This window comes from Cebus imitator, unplaced genomic scaffold, assembly GCF_001604975.1.
Source record: "Cebus imitator isolate Cc_AM_T3 unplaced genomic scaffold, Cebus_imitator-1.0 Scaffold186, whole genome shotgun sequence".
In the NCBI taxonomy this organism is placed as follows: domain Eukaryota; kingdom Metazoa; phylum Chordata; class Mammalia; order Primates; family Cebidae; genus Cebus; species Cebus imitator.
Genome location: NW_016107501.1, coordinates 1,347,075 through 1,368,658, shown reverse-complemented (window position 1 = coordinate 1,368,658; position 21,584 = coordinate 1,347,075).

Sequence of the window (21,584 nt, the reverse complement as noted above, 5' to 3'; positions counted from 1 at the left end):
AAAAAAAACCAACAAAATAGTAAAAGACAAAGAATTATCCAGACAAAAAAAAGAGCTAAAGACATGATCAGGTATATTTCACAAAGAAAAACATAAGTTGTTTATCAGCTTATTAAAAGATACTCAATGATTATTAAAATGTCAGTTAAAATAATAAGTAATCCTTTGATACTCAGCAGATTGGCAAAGGTTAGAATATCAGACTATTAAAGCTTTGGTGAGAATATGAAACAATTTACATTGCTAACAGAAGACAACTTGGCAAAATTACTTAGGCAAATATTTTAGTATTATCTTGTAAAATTGAAGATGTGTACAACTGAGGCCTCAGGAATATCACTGCTAAGTAACTGACCTAGAAGAATTCTTGTGCACGTTTATGGAAAGACATGTGTAACACATTTATGGCAGTGTGTTAAGTCATTTTTACAAGGCTGTGAAAAAATACCTGAGATTGGGCAATTTTTAAGAAAAGAGGTTTAATTGGCTAATGATTTTGCAGGCCCTACAGAAAGCATTGCACCAGCATCTTCTTGGCCTCAGGGAGCTTGCAATCATGACAGAAGACAAAGGGGAAGACGATATGTTACATGGTTATAGCAGGAACAAGAGAAAGAGTGGGATTGTGCCACACACCTTTAAACAACAAACTCTCACTGGAGCTCACTATCACAAGGACAGCACCAAGACATGAGGGACCTGCTCCCATGACCTGAGCACTTCCCACTAGGCCCCAACTCCCACAGTGGAGACCCCATCTCAACATGAGATTTGGAGGGGACAACCAAATTACATTATTTCACCCCAGACCCACCACATCTCACGTCCTTCTCATATTGCAAAATACAATAATGCCTTCCCAATAGCCCTCCAAGTCTTAACTCATTCTAACATGAACTCAAGTCCCAAAGACCAAGTCCAAGTACAAAGTATCATCTGGAGAAGAGTAGGAAGTATGGCACCAGCATCTGCTTGCCTTCTGGTGATGCTTCAGGGAGCTAACAATTATGGGAAAAGACAAAGGGGGACCTGACATATTACATAATGACAGTGGGAGCCAGAGAGATAGAGAAATTGGGTGGGGAAGATGCCATGCCCCCTTAACAACCCCAGATCTTATGGTAACTCACTTAAAATTGTCAGGACAGCACAAGCCAGGAGGGATTATTGGGATTATGCCCCCATAATCCAAATATCTCCCACTAAGCCCCACATCCAACACTGGGGACCACATCTGAACATATTTGGAGGGGATTTGTCCAAGTACAAAATCTCATATGGAGAAGAGTTATTTCCACCTATAAGCCTTTAAAATCAAAACAAGTTATTTACTACCAAGATACAATGTGGGTACAGGCATTGGTTAAACATTCCCATTCCAAAAGGAAAAAATTGGACAAAAGAAATGGGCTAGAGGCCCCATGAAAGTCTGAAATCCTGCAGGGAAGTCATTATATCTTAAAACTCCAAAATAAAAAAGTTATTTACTACCAAGATACAATGTGGGTACAGGCATTGGTTAAACATTCCCATTCCGAAAGGAAAAAATTGGACAAAAGAAATGGGCTAGAGGCCCCATGAAAGTCTGAAATCCTGCAGGGAAGTCATTATATCTTAAAACTCCAAAATAATCTCCATTGACTTTCTGTCCTAAATCCAGCACACACTGAATTCAGGACACACGTTCATCTGTCGTGAATCCAGTGCGAGAGTGAGCACCCAAAGCCTTGGCAGCTCTGCCTTTGCTACTTTGCAGGATTTAGCTCCTATGGCTACTCTTATCATGGGTTGGAATTGAGTGCTGGTGGAGTTTCCAGGCTCATGGTGCAGGCTGCCAGTGAATCTACCATTCTGGCAACCTGGAGGACAGTGGCTCCCTTTCCACAGTTTCTTAAGGCAGTACCCCAGTGGGGACTCTGTATGGGGTACACATTTCCCACCAGTAATGCCCTACTAGAGGGCCTCTGTGATGGCTCCACCACTGCAGCAAGCTTTCGTCTGAGCACCCAGGCTTTCTCATACATCCTCTGAAATCTAGGGGGAGGCTCCCTCCTTCACTCTTGCATTCCATTCACCCGTAGTCTTAACACCACATATAAACCACTTATAAACCACATATAAGCTCAAGCTTATACCTTGCACCCTCTAGAGCAGTGGCCTGAACTGTATCTGGAGCCCTTTGAGCCACAGCTAGAGCTGGAGCAGTAGGGATATCAGGAGTAACCTTCCAAGGTGGCACAGGACTTTGGCACTCAGGCCTGGTCCATGAAACCATTTTTTCCCCTAGGCCTCTGGGCTTTTGATGGGAGGGGCAGGCTCAGAAATCTCTGAAATGTCTTTGAGACCTTTTTCCTATTTTCTTGGTGATTAGCACCTGGTCTTTTTCAGTCACGCACACCTGTCTAATAAATAATTTCTCCACAGCCTGCTTGTATTCCTCTCTTGAACATGATACTTTCTCTGACACATGGCCAGGCAGCAAATTTATTAAACATTTATGCTCTGTTTCTCCTTTAAATATAACTTCCACATTCAAGGCATCTCATTGCTCCCACATCTGAGCTTAGGTTGTTTAAATCAAATGGCCAACTCTTGAATGCTTTGCTGCTCAGAAATTTGTTCCACTGGATACCTCAGGTCATAATTCATAAGTTCAATCTTCCACAGATACTTAGGACACAGATAGAATGCAGCCAAGCTCCTTATAAGGTGTAACATGCATAGCCTTTGCTTCAGTTCTCAATAAGTTACACATTTCCATCTAAGACTTCATCATCCTGGACTTCACTGCCCATATCACTATCAGCATTTTGGTCACAACCATTTAACTAGTCTCTAAAAAATTTCAAACTTTTCCTCATTTTTCTGTCTTCTACTGAGCCCTCCAAATGCCTCAAACCTCTGCCTGTTACTCTGTTCCAAAGTTGCTCCTACATTTTCAGGTATTTTTATAGCAATGCCTCACTCTTCCATGCCAATTTTCTGTATGAAGCCATTCTTGCATGCTAGGAAGAAACTCCAAAGACTGGATAATTTATAAGAAGAAAGGTTTCATTGGCTCACCATTCTGCAGACTGTATAGGAAGCATGGCACCAGCATCTACTTGCCTTCTCAGAGAGCTTACAATCATGGCAGAAGACAAAGGGGGACCTGAAATATTACATAATGACAGTAGGCGTCAGAGAGAGAAAGTGGGTGGGGAAGGTGCCATGCACCATTAACAACCTCAGATCTTATGGTAACTCACTCACAATCGTCAGGACAGCACCAAGCCATGAAGGATCTGTCCCCACAGTCCAAATATCTCCCACCAAACCCCACGTCCAACACTGGGGACCACATCTCAACATGAGATTTGGAGGGGAAATCCAAATTTTGTCAAGCAGATTTTAAAATAAAAGAAAAATTTAAAAAGAAACAAAATCTAGAAATGGGCCAAAATGTTCATTGACACCAAAATGAAGAAATAAATTGTAATGTATTGACACGATGATAAATTTATCATCATCACTGTTGTTGCATTGCCATTATTTTGTTTGGTTTTGACATGTTGCTTAAGATGAGAGTTATAAGAAAATGCTGGTATATTGATACAAATAATTGAAAAGAGAGTACTGAATTGATGATGCAGAGAAGACAAGGAGTAAATTTCTTAAGAAGCCATGGCAAAACTGAGATCCAAAGCTCACATGTGCATGTTGTTCTTAGGAACAGACAGATGGGAAACAGGTGGACAGATACCTGTGCAAGTTGTGAATGCAGTGACGGGAAGGAGAGGTAGGTTCTCTGTTTGCATCTATATTCTCTACAATGTTTGATGTGACATCATTGGTTGATTACATTGTGAACAGTTATGTTGTTGGAGAATTGAGAAGGAGATAAAGCCTAAAACAATTTCCACACGTCTTCTGTTTCAACTTTAGTACTTTTTCCCCATGCCTGAGTTTGAGAGAGGAAAACGATTGTTTCTTTCTGTGGATTCTAATGATCCCTTGAATTTCTTGGTAAATTGGAATTGCTTTAAACTTCTTACTGCTTTAAGCACTATCAATCAGGGATGTCTCATACGTGTGATTTTTGAACCTGTAGCAGCATTCTATTCTTCTTTGGCTTATTTTAGGAGTAAACATACAGGTGAAAAATGAGCACTTGTTCAAGAGTTTCTATTTTCATTCATTTAAAACATTGAGCACCTACCATGTGCTATAAATTAACCATGTGCTCTAATGTATTCATGAGCACCTCTATATGCTTTTAATATTTATTCATTTATTCATTGGAAACATTGAACATTCATCACGTGTATTAAATTCTAGCATGGGTGGCAAAAAACTGGTAAATATGTCACATAGGGACAATTTCTATGAAGATAAATTAAACAGAGTAAGGGGTTTGAGGGAATTTGGCATTTTATATTGGCCTGCTGAATGGACAGGTTTTAGAGGAGAACAGGAGGAGAAAGACTGGACACGAAAGAGATCCACAAATCTTTGCAGAAATTTTGCTGTAAAAGAGTGAAATGTAAAATTAGTTGCAAGGGATGTGTAGGTCTCAGGTCAGTTTATTTTATTTTATTTCAGGTGTGACACCATGATAGTTAATTTTATGTGTCTACCTCACAGGGCCATGGGATGCCCAGATACTTGTTTCAACATTATTCTGGGTGTGTCTGTGAGGGTGTTTCTGGACGAAATTAACACTGGAATTGGTAGACTGAGAAAAGCAGATTGCCCTCCCTGATGTGTGTGGGCCTCATTCAATCTGTTGAAGGCCTAAATAGAACAAAAAGGCTAAGTAATAGAAAATTTGTTTTCTCTTTGCCTATCTTTGAGCTGGAACATTGTCTTTTTCTGCCTTTGGACTTAAGCTAGAGCATACCCATTGGTTCTGCTTCTCAGGCCTTTGGTCTCAGATTGAACTGTGTCATCAGTCATCCATTCTCTTAGGTCTCCAGCTTGCTGAATGAAGATGGGACTTCTCAGCCTCCATAATTGTGTGAGCAATTTCCTCTCTCTCTCTCTCTCTCTCTCTCTCTCTCTCTGTTTCTCCCGACTCTCCCTACTCTCCTTTGGTTCTGTTTCTCTGGATAATCCTGACTCACAGAGATAGAACAGAGGGTTTTTTTTGTGTGTCTTTGCTAATTGGAATGCTCTAGTAGAGGGGGTAAATACATGATCTGGGGAGAAACCATTGCTGGCACGATATTTTTGACTAACAAAGAGGTAGTAGTATCTAGTGCACTGGAAGAGAAGTTATGTGTAGAAAATTCATGTAAAAACAGGAAGGAAAAACAGGTAAAGGTACAAGCATGTGTACGTTTGGAATGCAGTGATGATAGCTTGTGGAAGTTTTTAAAATTGCCTCAATCCCTTCGATAAAATAGAGAGCAAGTTCTATGGCTGAGCGTGAGAGTGAATTCAGGTGTTCAAAGTCTGACACTAGATGCCTAGGTATCTGGTAGAAAAGTAAACAATTTTAAAGAAAAAATTTACCAACAAATAATACATACACCAAATACATTCTGTACAACTATAAAGTTTAATTTTTGTGTCTTTATTCTATTCTTTTCACTAATATATTATTTTAAAACTTGTAACAGTAGAGAAATAGGATTTTACCCTTTGTATAGGGTGGGTAATAAGCATTAAGGATTAAAAGGCAGATGGAGACAGTGAAAAGCATACATGTTTTTAGTAATCCACAAACAGATCAGTTTCTCCTGAGTATGTCCTTTTCAGACAGATTGACTTGATAGTCTGAAATTGGACTACAAGACTTGACTTATCTTCAATTTTTAAAATCTTTTTAAAGAAACTCAAGCATTTTGCCATGTGATTTCCATTTTTTTCTGAAGTGGGGAAATGGTTTAACATTTGTATATGTGCAAGCTTTATCCTTATAATCTTAGAGGGTTAAGGAGACCTTGGTTTATCCATCACACAACTTTCATTTGACGACGGGTGGCTTTACTTACGTATTTCTAAGTAGTCCTGCTATTTTCAGATGGATAACCTATGACCTCCAATCTTGACCTATGTGCCTGTCTCCTAAACAGAAGGCTGTGCAAGTATACAATAATATATTTACGCTGAAGCACATAATTTATAGTTTTCACATTTAAAGCACTAAACTTTTACCTCCCTTGGTGCTAAGGTTTGAGGAGTATAGGGGGCTGACTCATAACTAGGTAGAAACAAGTTAGAGTTGATAAATCTAGGTGAAGAAATAAAGCAACCCAGAGGAATTGTGGAAATAGATTGAGTTTAGTTTTTTTTCCTTCCACTTCTGCCTTTCTTTCAGCTATGTCTATAAAATGTATAAAATGAATATTTGAAATTTGAGCAGAAAGAGCTGTTTGCTGCAGTTTTATTTGCTCATTCAGGTGAATCTTCTAATCCAAAACAAACTTTCTGGCTTTTATTAATTTCTGGCAGCAACATACTTAAAGCCAAACATCCCATCTTATTGTTAAAATACATTAACTTAATTTGAAAAGCATTTTCACATAAGTAGATTTTGTTCCAATGTTGTATTTTATAATTTTTCTTTATTTTTTTTCAGGTGTGTATGTGTGTATGCCTGCATGTGTGTGCACGTGTGTGTGTGATTGTAGTGTTATTTTTATTTGGTGGAGGCTGTTCTCTGGGATATGAGCTGTTTTCATTGTGTGTGTCTGTTGGTATGTTTATATAAAAAAAGAGACAGATAAGTACCACCCAGAAATGAGTGACAATGCGCTTCAGGCAATTTGCTGTTGATGTTGATATTTAATTTTATTTTCCATATATATTATTTATGAAAACTTTATAAGTCTTCTCAAAAAGACATTTCAGCAGAATTGGAAATGGTATCACAAGAAAGATTGCCTAGTGTGGATCAACAGGCTTTGTGGCCTGTTTTATAAATGTGCCTTTTTGTTGTTTATTTTATAAATCATGTATGTAGAAAGAGAGAGAAAAAAAGAATGATTTATCAAATGTTTATGAGAAACTCTAGTATGCCCTGATTTTAAAGTACAAGGAACAGACAATTAGCTCATGGATTTGTCATTCAGGTTCTTGGTCAACAATAGGAGTCTAAATGGAGTGAAACATGAAATTCTCTTCAGCCAACAGTGTTGAGTTGAAATAATCTTAATTTTGAATTCCTTTTTCTTTTCAAAAGTTTATTATCACCCAGCTTACAGCACTGAGACCTTTAGCCTTTGACCAAGAGAGATAAGAATTACTGAGGGGAGTTATATTTATCTTCTATTATCAGTTTCCAGAAGAAAGAAGACATGTTTTTGTTTCCTTTCTTGCTTAAGAATAGGAGTATGTAGTGTTATAGATCTTGTTTGCTGTGAAAGAAGAATAACTATATCAATTTGATTGAAGGTGTCAGAAATGTTTTGGGAAACAACAGAAGCAGAGTTCTGAGATGGGAAAGGTTTGACATATACCAATGACAGTTCTTGCTTTGTTTGTGTTTTGATTTAATGCACCCACTGGGTTTTTTAAGCATATTATACCAGAAGAGTGAATTGTGATTTGCAAAGCTGACTAGAGTGTGTTTTGTGGTCATTTGTCCTTGTTTTACCTCCATGCTCAAATAAACAAATAAATGTAAATTTGGGATTTTTGTGAAGGGTTTGGAAGACTTTTCTCCTGGAGTGAGAGTTGTAGGCATTTTACGTCCTCTCAGTTGGATGAAAGGAAGGGAAGGAGTATTTTGGGTAACAGATTGTTTTAATAAAATGTATCCCCTACCCATTCTCTGTTGCATGTTTGGCTACAGCAGCAAGTATTTGTAGTTTAATGGAAATAAATAGCTAAAAATCAGGGCTCACACTCAAGAGACTAAATGACACCCGTAATTATCTTTATATTCTTAATTTTTTTTATTTGCTTACGTTTGTGCATTTTGATGAGGCACTTCACTTCCAAGTGCCTTAGTTTTCATATCCACATAGTGGGGTCCATAATGTGCTTTTATAACCCTGCCGAGAGGATCAATGAGGTTCGTGTACATGAAGGGGCTTAATAAATAGCATGTGATTTGAGCTTTCTGGATGAAAGGTGCTACGTGAGTACAAAGTAGAGCAGCCTCCCATAGGTAATGCCTTTGCCTGGATAACTCTGATTATAGGCTTTCTTTATCTCTTCAAAGCAGAGATTTTTCTCCTTGATTCCTTCCTGTATGTTTGTTGCAGAAGCTAAGATGCCTATTTACTCGGCACCTTTCCTTTTTGAGCATGCATACACCAATCAAGAAACATACTTGCAAAAAATTGGTTTACTTAAGTGCACACATGGTCAATCACATAAATGCAAATATGAAAAAAAACAGTGTGAAAGGAATGTTCATAACACATCAAACCCCAGATAGTTCCCAGAATCTCTGACATCTCAGGTGGAACCAAATTTTAGAATATGTATTTTCAAATAAAAGAATGTATCCCAGGTACAATGAATAAAATATTTGTTATTTAAATTTGACTGTCTTATATACTCCTTTATTGTGTAGCTCTAGATGAAAGTGATAACAAGAAATAATTTTATACCACAGTTTAAACTGTTTAGAAAACATTTTCATAAAGATTATTTAATTTATTCCTCACAACAATCTTAGGAGGCAGGAAAAACCTCAGAAAGTTTGTGTAACTTGTCAAAAAATATCCCACTGTTAAGCAGCAGTATGTAGTTTAGAACAAATCTCTTCAGTGGTTTTCCACATTTCCAGAGATGGCAAGAGAGTTTCTTCACATGTTCCATATCTGATCAGTGAGTGGCAGCTGTCTGTAGTGCTGTGCTCAGGATGTTTAATCTATAACCAGTATCTGAGGGAAAGGGTGCGGGTATTGATTAGTGATAGCTAGTCCGTATTTGGTCAGAGATGGTGTCGTGAGTAATGCATATCTCCCAATCCCCAAATGTACACCATAATGTGTGTTTTTAAAGTGTTTTGAATAATGTGTTTGCCTCTGTAGTATTCAAGTAAAATAGGTATCTTCAAACAATTTGTACCAGGAGCGTGTAGTGGGTCTACTTATTAGCTATGATATGCAAAACATAGCCACTTGATGTGGAAGAATTTCATGGAGCTACTCCTTTACCTTGATTTCTCATTTGGGAAAATAGCAGATGATTTTCATATGACTATACATTTCTTTGATCCTTTCCCGTTTTCTGTATTTATTTATTTACTCATCACAAGTTTCTTCCTCCTTTAAAAACTCATGCTGGGCTTTTCATTTAAAACTCCTTTAAAAACTTTCATTTAAAACTCCTCTAAAAATTCATGCTGGTTTTCATGCTGGGTGTCTGGGTTAGGTGTTCTTCATTTAGAATAGTTGATATGAGTATAAAATCAAAATATAGAGGAGTGAGTAACAAACTTCTTTCTAAAAAGTCATTGGTAAAATGAAGGAGAAAGAGAAAGAGATAACATGAAATAGAAGTAATGTGGTGGAGAATCTTCTGAGTTTCCGGATATTCTATCAGGGAGGTGACAGTCTGTTCTCAATATAGTAGATAGCATTGATTGCTGGATAAATTATTTTGGAAGAACATTAATATTATGATAAATAATTTAGTTCTGTCAACCATAGGAAGTATCGTATCTTAAGAGACATATCAGAAGATAGGTCTTTTGGCTTTTAAGAAAATAATATAAGACTCATACAGTTAAAATGATTTCTGAAGCTGACTGTATCTGGGAGCATGACCATACTGATATTTTCCCATCAGTTTGCAGACAGTTGGCCCACTTTGGTGATGAGTCATTCAGCTCCACTTTCAATCTTGGCATGGAAAAATACATAGATATTTCTAGTATAAAAAACGATATTTCCATACTCTTGCCTGAAAATTAGGTTTAGAACTATATGACCTGTTATTTTGTTACTTTCACCAGAAAGTTTTTTTTCAATGATATTTTTATAAAAATTGCTCTATTTCATTTTTATAGTTGGGAAGAACCTTTAAAGTATGAATTAGAATCCATCACTGTATGGTTGGCTTCCAAATTTTTATCTCTTGCCCAGACACTTCCTTTAAGTCCCAGAGCATGTATCTTAATACAAAAGGAAATTTGGAGTAGGGAAAACCAGAAAGATGGATATTATCTCTGACACTTGCCTCTTCTTGGCACCCTGTAACCAACCATCACTGATATGTTATTATTTTCCTTCCTTAATATTTGTGAAATGTGACCATATCACTTGGACTGCAGCATTATTTCCTTAGGTTTAGGCTTACTAGGTTTAGGCCAAGCTACTGATCTCTTCCTGGACTTTTAGTTGTATTCTAACTGATTTTCCTACCTGTACCCTTGCCCCTTTCCTATTCCTTCTACAGGATGAGCTTTGCAAATGAAGCTGGTGTGGATTCTTTGCCACAATACTTGAGTGTAAGAACATCTTTATTTCCATGAATAAATTGACTCTGCCACAAGACCCAGCAACTTTGAGCATAAGAAATTCCATCTCAGTGGATTTAGGTTAGGGAAGCTAGAGTCAGACTGTCTGAGCTCAAATACTGACTTTACAAACTATGGGTTATCAAGCAAATTACTTATTTCTTAAAAGCCCCATCCTCTTTCCTCATATGCACTGTACGGATAACAGTGTCTTTAATTTACTGGTGCTTATAAATGTCAGTTGAGATGATTCCAATAAAGCTTTTCATGTAGTGCTGGGCATGACGTAGTGAAGACCATTCTCAGGGCTACATGGGCAGTCCTTAGGGTGTGCTTCCAACTTTATAGCATTTGCACTTGGTCACACCCTACAGGAACTCTGACTTTGGTTTTCCAGTTCAAGGTTCATATAGTCCACCTTCCATAGGCATCCTACACTGAATGATTGAGACCTGGGATTCTGCTATACAGTGTGCCCCTTCCCACATCTCAGCTCTACCTCTAATCTCATCCCTTCTCTTAATCTAGGGTATGCATGCCTTCCTGGATTGGATCAGACTGCATCTGCCTCTTTATGGCAAGAATTTCCCTCCTGCCCTACTTTTCTGGAACAAGTCAATCTAATACCATATAAATGACCTGCTTGGGTGAAGGTTGGAGGTTAGGGGAATGAGAAGAGGAGTGGAATAGTGGGGAGATGGGAAGGGGAAAGGAGGTGGAGATAAAATGACTGCTTACTGCTTTAGGTTAAAAATCTTGGTCTTCCTTTCCTTATATCAGGATGGAAAGAAATAAGCTATGTTTTATTTTTGTTCCTTAAAAACAGCTCATTTTAACCCAAACTCAACTCTCATGTCACCTACTTTGATTAGGCAGCTTCTACAACTGAGTTTCCATCTAGGCACAGAACCTGTGTGTCTACTGTCTTCCTGCTCTTTTTCTCTTTCTTTGCCTGGTTGACTTCTGCTAGTCCTTCATATCTCAAATCAAACTGACTCAGATAATCCTTCTCTGATGCACCAGGTGAAGACAAATCCACCTGTTATGTATTTTATATTTCTCTGTGTTTCTCCACCCATTATAGTTTGAAGTGACCTTTTAAATGTATATATAATATCTGTCTCTCAGCAGACTGAACACTCTAGGAGGGTAGGAACCATATCTGTAAGGACAGAAATTCTTGACATCAAGAGCATGCTTGGCATGAAGTAACTTAATACAGATTTTTTGGCTAATTGAATAGGTAATTTTTCATAAGCACTAAGAATTCATATTGTCTATAGTACCCTACTGCCTTTTAGAGCTTATTTTCACTTTTAAGGATTTTAAATATACAAAGGACAGCAAATATGCAGTAATCTATTTTTAATTATGTTATAGCTAAAGAAGAATTTCATATTTGCATTTTCCTGTTGCCTTCATTGATCAAGCATAGGAATTAATTATTACTGTTTTCTGTTGTCTGCATTGTTTATTACAGACTACTGGTATTTAGAATTAGTCTTTTGATAAAGCATTATAAGATTACATATTGATTCATATGCACATACACATAAAGATGAAAACTTCCTTTTTTAGGATGATGTTAACTATGGATTGTCTCAATCTTTCTTCTCTTCTTTTTCTTCTCTCTCTATCCTTTCTCTCTTCCTGTCTCTCCCTTTCCATGTTCCTGCCCCTTCCTTGACATATAAACATACACCTTCTGACCTGGACCTGTAACGGTAAGCAATGCTGGGAGCAGCCGTCCATAGCCATCCACCGCCATCCATAGGTGAACTGTTGACCTTTAAGTTAAGACACATGATAAAAAGTTAGCTTTGAACTTATAGCTCTCTATTGTGATTTTAAAATTTGCATTATCATTTTAAAGGATTAATTTTATTTGGCAGTCCTTCCAAGATCCTGCTCTTAAAATCACTTTGGGAATTAACAAATGCATTTGGTTTTCAAATCTGCTCAGCTCGGCACCTTCAGCTCCAAATTGCTCTGAGGTTTCTTCCCTTGCCCTATTCTTGCCACCCTAGTTAACTCAGAGAAAAATAAATCCCCAGCAGACTAGAAACAGACCCATTCAGAGATCTCTACTTTTCTCTTTGAGGGAGAATTTCATTAGACAAATTTGGCAGGAATATTATCAGTCAATTAATAATTAATAAAATGTGAACTGGAGTCAAATTAATCTTCAGAGTACTGGAAAATCATTTGTACTTCTACTAATAAGGATTCAGTGTGCATGGAAATTTTAGTGGAGACTGAGTACATCTCTTCATTGTATAGTTAACTTGATTTTTTTCCAGCCCAGTTTACTTATTTTATTTTAATTTTTTGGTAAATTTTGTTTTTATTGTCTTTAGTACAGAAATAACAGAGAGACATTAGAGAATGGCAGAAAACAGGAAAAATGTATAGCATTGCTCTAATACATTTGGTATCATTTTGATGTGGACGCGTCTAAGGTTTTTCTTCTTATATATGTTTACATAGTGGTAATCATAATATTACATATTGATTTTACCTTCATACTATTTCAGAAATTCTTCCACATTACAACTTAGAACGTTTACAGTACCAAATTAGATTATTTAACAAGTAGATATGGCATAATTTGCCTAAACATGTCCTGTTGTTGGATAGCTGGGCTGCTTACAACCCTTCAATATTCTAAATAACACTGTAATGACTAATTTTGTGCAAAAATTTTGCTTTATTTTCTTAAAAGAGATTGACAAAGTGGTATTATCACTGCTTGATGTTTGAATGGTTGAGATTAATAACATTCCTCTTCTACCTGAAGTGCCATGGCATCTCAGAAGGAGAGAACTGTGAGTTTATGTGATAATTGTATAAAAGCTTCATCCAATTGGATAGTTTCAAATGCCCCTTCAGCCATCTTTTGTGTGTTACCTTTCTTGGAGCCTGCTGAACCACCTTCATCTTTAGAAATAGAAACAACAGCAGCAGCAACTACACAGTGAGTATTTATGCCACAAAGTCTTCCACCAAGTCTTTATACACAAAGTCTTTCATTTACATTATGTTAGGTGTCCTTAGAAAAAAATTACATGAATAGGTATTATTATTACACCCACTTTACAGATGAAGAAAGAAAAGTTCAAGATGGCCAGGTAACTTTCTTGTGTCATACCAGGTAAATGCTACTGAACTAGGGTCAAAGCCTAGTCTGGTAATGCACTTCACTAATTATGCATATGATGGATATACTTTTTCACAATGTTGTTAAGAAGTACGAAAACTTCATGCTCTTCACATTTTAAGTGCTAATCCTACTGTTTGTTGAAGTTAGTAAGTGCTATTTTATCAGGTGAGTAAGGACTCTGGAGATACAGTAATCTTAACAAGAATATTGGATGCAATTAAGTAATAGATCATGTATTTCTGGATAGCTGGGTGGCTACCTTGAAAAATTTGTGATAAAAAAGACCAGGTCTTTTGCATTCATTGCTGTGTTACTAATTTCAAGCCCAGTATTGAAACAGATTGGATATTCATTGTGTGCTGAATGAATAAATATTCAACTCTAAAGGCTAACTAATTCTTTCCGAGCAATTTATTCACTCATAGCATCTGATCTGTTTACTGTGCCTTGACCAAGTAAGTTTCCCAGGGTCCTATTTAATCCATTAAATCCATTACAGCACTTATAAGTTTCTCAGAATCCTTTCTTATCCATTAAATCCATTTCCTCATATTAAATTAAAAGACCTTATTGCAGATTGCAAAATATGTCACTTAGAAAAAGAAAACAAAGCTAATAGTGAAACAAAAAACTTACCAGTCCTAGAGCTTATACATGTACTTGCAAGTAGGGAAAAAGAATCTTAAAATTTTAAAACCCTGTAGAATCAAAATGCATAAATATTTAAATAGATATATAAAGTGTCACAGTACTATGTAGTCAAATGCAATTCTACTCAACTTTTAAAAATATTATAGAAAAAATGTATTTGTTGTGGTAAGTAGGTATATATTTTTTTGTTCGTTTCAAATGATGTAGGTTGGTGCCTTCAATATTAAGAGTTCCCAGGACTGCAAAAGTCACACATAAACACTACTGCCACTTCATTTGAATAGAAGCTCAATAATCCTACACTCATTCCTCTGGCTGTTGAGGGCCTGATTCTAGTAAGTCTATCTTGCTGCTGCTGGTTGAAGACTAGTGGTTTTTAAGCCCAAAGGAAAAATATGGACCTACACTTCCAGTTAAATCCTACTTATAACCTAGTAAGAACTTTTCCTTTGTTTTTATTTGATCAAATATGTACATGCATCTAAGTTTTCTGAAACTATTTTCTGCTTAGAGATTATCCTTTAGACACTATATTAGACATCTCATGTGTACCAGTTTCCATCATCTCAGTCTTACCTCTTACTTCAGTTATTTTAGCAATGTCAGACAGACTTCTCCAGCTTCATACTGTTACCAGAAAGCACCTTGCCTCTCTTGCTTTCTGTTTGGGGCTTCTATGATGCTATATAGGACACCTGGAGGAAATTTTCTGGTACTGAAACATGTACAAACCACATGTTGGGGAATCTCGGCATATCAGGAAGAGGAACCCATAGACAAATGTGTCTCCTTTCTTACCCTGCACGGATGGTTTGAACATACATTTCATAAAGTTCCTCAAAAGGCCCTTCAGGACCACACGACCCAACTCAGTATTTGTCTTGGCTTTCCTCCCTTCCTGGTTCATTTATCTGCCACTCATTTCTTCTCCCTCAAATCACATTCCCAAAATAACTTCTCACATATTAGCATTTGTTTGAGACTCTGCTTTTAGAAAAACTCAGGATAAGACAGTCATGTCTGTGCTATGTGTAACTATTAAGACTTTTCCAAGAAGCATTTGATGAATTAAGTTTAAAGCGACTGGAAAAGTCTCTGGGGGTTTGGTGGTGAATCCTTAACTAAGCCCACAGCCACTCGAAACACAACCCTTCTATGAAATATAAAGCCAGTTTGGTTGTCACTATATATTTTTGTTACTTCAGTCCAACAGAGTTCTTTATTTTGTTCTCTGTCAGAGGGAGGATGTAATACACTGTAACTCGATGGTATTGATATTTGCAATAAATGAAGGTCTTATCTACCAGTTATTTACTTATTTGCTAGAAGAGGAGCTTATCTGGGTCATGCATCTTTGTTGATATTCCACTTCCCCACATTCATTCAGCTTGTTAAAACTATTTTCCTACTGTCTGAGAAAATTATAGAAGAGTCACTTATTTCTTAACCAAACATATCCCTCAAACTATAGAAATGCTAAACCTACCTCCTGAATTAATATATTACTAGTCTTGATAGAAAAAGAAATATCTTGACTCTTTAATAATAGCACTGATATTTTGATGCATTTGCTTCCGAGTGGTATTTGGTACTTCTTTTTTAGCTTGATGAAGTTTCAAATTGATAGGAATTTCATATGTGAATGCAGACTAGAGTTCATTGTGTCATTCTCTCAAACAAAATATTTTTCTGGTTCCTCCATGACACATTTTTCAAACTGGACATTTAGAAACTCCTTATTATGCTATCATGTTGATTCCCACCCTAGCTTTTGGAAAAGCTTGCTGTATTGGTGGGAACGTCAGCCTGAGTCCAGAGTTCATCGACTAAGCCTTGTGTCAGCTCTGCTTCTGGGCTTGTTCCTGGTTCTCCAGCTGTCTGTCTGATTGATTTATTCTCTGCTTATTGTCTGCCATCAGTCACCTGATAATAAACTCTATTCACCTACAGGGCTATCTACCTGTCACCTACTTTTGAACATCTTGAATACCTGACACCTGTCTGCCTCAACTTTTTTCCCTCCCCTGCTGTTCTTCCTTTGGTTTGTTACTAGCATTTCCTAACAGCCTCTCTTCTGTCCTGTCTGCCCCAGTGGGTCATCCTAACATCTGTGTCAGGTCTTCTTGAGACTGGTCATTTGTGTGTTGACAAAATCCTGGTTCTGAAAAAAAGAGTACTAATATATAGTTGAAATATGTGAGACAACCCCATCCAACTTTTTCATTTATATTCTGTACAGAAATCTTTGGTTTCAGGAAAATGTAGTCAGAATGAAATTGAATTCTTCATCTTGTTTGGGAATAGGTATGGTGCTTAATTATCAAAATATATAACCAATAAATGGGAGAGAATGTTACAGATTTTAAAAGGGGAACATATTTCTTTTAAAAACATTTTCTGTCTTGGCTTGAACTTTAAGAAACCTTTTTCAATGATTGCTTTTCCTCTGTATGGCTACTCTTGACCTCAGCACTGGTTTCTCTCTCTCCTGATGGAAGATATTTTCTCCCTTGCTCTGTATCCAACTAGCCAGTTACTGATGTTGGCTGTGGCATTTTTCTTTTCTTTTCTTTTCCTGAAATTGGAGGCTCTCTTTGTGACTCAGGCCTGTTGTCCTTTAAATATGTGCTGTGGATCTCAGTGGGAACCAGAGACTAAAGAGTAGAACTGGGTTGACATAGAATAAATCTGTAACTAGCACTTCTGGTAGAACATCATTAACACCATCTCTGTGTGAAGAAAAGGTCTTAATTATTTCTTTCAAAATTTTTTATTTAGAAATTGACAGATTAAAATTGTATGTATTTGTGATGTACAACATGATGTTTTGATATACATGTGACTTAATTATTCTTAATTAAACCACACTCTTGGATTGGTTCTTCTTCATTTGTGTACTTTCTCAACTACTGATGGCAGATTTATCAATTGGATGATATGCTTGTGGGAGAGGAATATTTTTTGTTCTTATTCTTATTTGCTGTTTTGCTTTATCGGGTGAGAGGTAGTAATTTTCCACTTGAAGATATATACACACTTTCCTCATTCCTAGTGCTCATATGGAGGAAGAAAGCTCAGCTGTGACATATGGTAAGTTACTTGGCTACTTGTGGAACCCTTTCTGCTACATAGCAATCTTTGGTACACTGTTGAGAAAAATTCTGCTTTGTGACTCCAAGCAGCTATACTTTTGCTTTGTTTTGTATTTTTGAGCATTAGGATGGAAATGAGGCCAAATAAGGTGAAGCAGAAAAATTATGCCTTTTAATCAGAATTTTCTAAAGCTATGGTTGCCCTTACTTTCTGGTGTCTGAGTGGTTAGGGGTTTTTCTATTATCAAAACATCAATTACTCAGCCTGAAATTATTTAGACTTAAAGCAGAAGTCATAGTCTTCTGTAATTATGGCTGTTTGATCAATGATTCTGACATTTTTATATGCTCACTATTGTGAACAAGAAAATCCAGTTTTAAGATTTGCTCTTTAAGAAATTAGAAAATTAAAAATTAATTTGATTTAATATTGCACATCTCAATAAAGAAAATTTTAGATGCCATTTTAGCCAGTAAAGGACAGTTGTTCCTTTCCCAGTTCTTTCCATACATGGTGAGTACCAGCTTTAATATTTTGATAACACTTTGATAATGCCTTGGGATAAAAAGTTATAAATGTTGTCAAATATTTCCACATAACCTCATGCAGCTAATGGGGCTGAAAAACAAGCCCACCTTTAATAAATGAATATTGCCAATTAAAAATATTTCCCCAAAGAGCTCTGTCTAATGAAACTTTCATTGGCAAGTTATATATTAGGTAGTGAATCCTAAATTTCAAATATATTATTTGAATTATAATTTTTACATATGGAATATTTTGTAATTTATAAAGAGTCTGTTTGGCAAATAGTATTTAGGCTCAGATTTAGAACAAAATACCCTCTAATTCTTTTTTTTTCCCATAGGTTATTGAGGTACAGGTGGTGTTTGGTTGTATGAGTAAGTTATTTAGTGGTGATTTGTGAGACTTTGGTGCACCCATCATCAGAGCAATATATACTACACCGTACTTGCAGTATTTGTCGTTTCTCGCCCCCACTTCCACTCTTCCCAAGTCCCCAAAGTCTATTGTATCATTCTTATGCCTTTGAATTCTCACAGCTTAGTTCCCACATATCAGTGCAAATGTAAGATATTTGGTTTTCCATTCCTGAGTTACTTCACAGAGAATACTAGCCTCCAATCTCATCCAGGTTGCTGTGAATGCTATTAATTCATTCCTTTTTATGGCTGAGTAGTATTTCATTGTATATATATACTAGTTTCTTTATCCACTTGTTGATTGATGGGCATTTGGGTTGGTTCCATGATTTTGCAACTGTGAATTGTGCTGCTATAAACATGTGTGTGCCAATACCTTTTTTTATATAATGACTTCTTTTCCTCTGGGTAGACATCCAGATGTGGGATTGCTAGATCAAATGACAGTTCTACTTTTAGTTCTTTAAGGAATCGCTACACTCTTTTCCAAATTGTTGTACTGGTTTACATTCCCAACAGCAGTGTAGAAGAATTCCCTGATCACCACATCCATGCCAACATCTACTGTTTTTGATTATGATCATTCTTGCAGGAGTTAGGTGGTTTTTATTTGCATTTCCCTGATCATTAATGATGAATATTTTTTTCCATCAGTTTTTTTGGCCATTTGCATATTTTCCTTTGAGAATTGTCTATTCATGTCCTTAGTCCACTTTTTTATGGGATTGTTTTGTTCCTGCTGATTTGAGTTTGCTGTAGATGCTGGATATTAGTCCTTTGTTAGATATATAGATTGTGGAGATTTTTTCCCACTCTGTGGGTTGGCTGTTTACTCTGCTGTCTGTTCCTTTTATCATGCAAAATTTCTTTAGTTTAATTAAGTCCCAGCTATTTATCTTTGTTTTTGTTGTATTTGCTTTTTGGCTCTTATGAAATCCTTGCCTAAGCCAATGCCTAGAAGGGTTTTTTCAATGTTATATTCTACAATTTTTATAGTTTCAAGTCTTAGATGTAAGTCCTTAATCACATCTTTCACTGATTTTTGTATAAGGTGAGAGATTAGGATCCAGTTTCATTCTCCTACATGTGGCTAGCCAATTATCCCAACACTATTTGTTGAAAAGGTTGTTCTTTCCCCACTTTAATGTTTTTGTTTGCTTTGTTGAACATGAGTTGGTTGTAAGTATTTAAGGTGAGAGATGAGGATCCAGTTTTAGTCTCCTACATATGGCTAATTATCCCAACACCATTTGTTGAAAAGGATGTTTTTTCCCCACTTTTTGTTTTTGTTTGCTTTGTTGAACATGAGTTGGTTGTAACTATTTGGGTTTATTTCTGGGTTCTCCATTCTGTTCCATTGGTCTTTGTGCCTATTTTTATATCGATACCATGATGTCTTGGTGACTATGGCCTTATAGTATAGTTTGAAATCAGGTAATGTGATATCTCCAGATTTGTTCTTTTTGCTTGGTCTTTCTTTGGCTATCTGGGCTCTTTTATAATTCCATATGAATTTTAGAATTGTTTTTTATAATTCTGGGGAAAATAATGGTGGTATTTTGGTGAGAACTGCATTGAATTTGTAGATTGCTTTTGATAGTATGGTCATTTTCAAAATATTGATTCTATCCATCCATGAGCATGGGATATGTTTCTATTTATTTATTTTTTGTCATCTATGATTTGTTTCAGCAGTGTTTTGTACTTTTCCTTGTAGAGTTCTTTCACCTCCCTGGTTAGGTATATTCCTAAGTATTTTATTTCTTTTTCTTTTTTTTTGGCCATTTTTGCAAAAAAGGTTGAGTTCTTAATTTGATTTTCTGTTTGGTTGCTCTTGGTGCATAAAAGAGCTACTGATTTGTGTACATTAATTTTGTATCTGGAAACTGCTGAATTCTTTCATTAGTTCTAGGAGCTTTCTGGAGCAGTCTTTAGGGTTTTTGAGGTAAACAATCATATCATCAGCAAACAGTGACAGTTTGACTTCCTCTTTACCTATTTGGATGCCCTTTATTTCTTTTTCTTGTCTGATTGCTCTGGCTAGGACTTCTAGTACTATGTTGAAGAAGAGTGGTGAAAGTGGGCTTCCTTTTCTTTTTCCAGTTCTCAGAGGGAATGCTTTCAACTTTTCTCCATTCAGTGTTATGTTGGTTATGTGACTGTTTTTTTTTTAATTGCGTTGAGTTATGTCCTTTGTATGTCAATTTTGCTTAGAGTTTTAATCATAAATGGATGCTAGATTTTGTTGAATGCCTTTTCTGCATCTATTGAGATGATCATGTAATTTGTTTTTAATTCTGTTAATGTGATATATCACATTTATTGACTTACATATGTTAAACAATCCCTGAATCCCTAGTATGAAACCCACCTGATCATGGTAGATTATCTTTTTTATATGTTGTTGGATTCAGTTAAGTAGTATTTTGTTAAGGATTTTAGCATCTATGTCGTCAGGGATATTGGTCTGTAGTTTTCTTTCTTGGTTATGTCCTTTCCTGGTTTTGGTATTAGGGTGATGCTGGATTCATAGAATGAATTAGGGAGAGGTCCCTTTTTCTCTATCTTGTGGAACAGTGTCAACAGGATTGGTATCGATTGTTCTTTGAATGTCTGGTAGAATTCTGCTGTGAATCTTGTCTGTTCCTGGACTTTTTTTGTTGGTGATATTTTAATTACCATTTCAGTCTCACTGCTTGTTATTGATCTGTTGAGGGTATCTAATTCTTCCTGATTTAAGCTATTAGGGTTGTATCTTTCCAGTAATATATCCATCTCTTTTGGTTCTCTAGTTCATGTGTGCAAAGGTGTTTATGGTAGCCTTGAATAATCTTTTGTTTTTCTGTGGTGTCAGTTGTAATATCACCACTTCATTTCTTATTGCAGTTATTTGGATTTTCTGTCTTCTTTCCTTGGTTAATCTTGCTAAGATCTATCAGTTTTATTTATCTTTTCAAAGAAGCAGCTTTTTGTTTCTTTTATCATTTGTATTTTTGTTTGTATGTTTCAATTTCATTTAGTTTTGCTCTGATCTTGGTTATTTCCTTTCTTCTGCTGGGTTTAGGTTGGTTTGTTCTTGTTTCTCTAGTTCCTTAGGTGTGATCTTAGATTGTCTATTTGTACTCTTTCAGTCTTTTTGATGTAGGCATTTAGGGCTATGAACTTTCCTCTTAGCACCACCTTTGTTGTGTCCCAGAGGTTTTGATAGGTTGTGTCACTATTGTCATTCAATTTGAAGAATTTTTAAATTTCCATCTTGATTTCTTTTTTGACCCAATGACCATTCAGGAACAGGTTATTTACTTTTCATGTATTTACTTGGTTTTGAAGGTTCCTT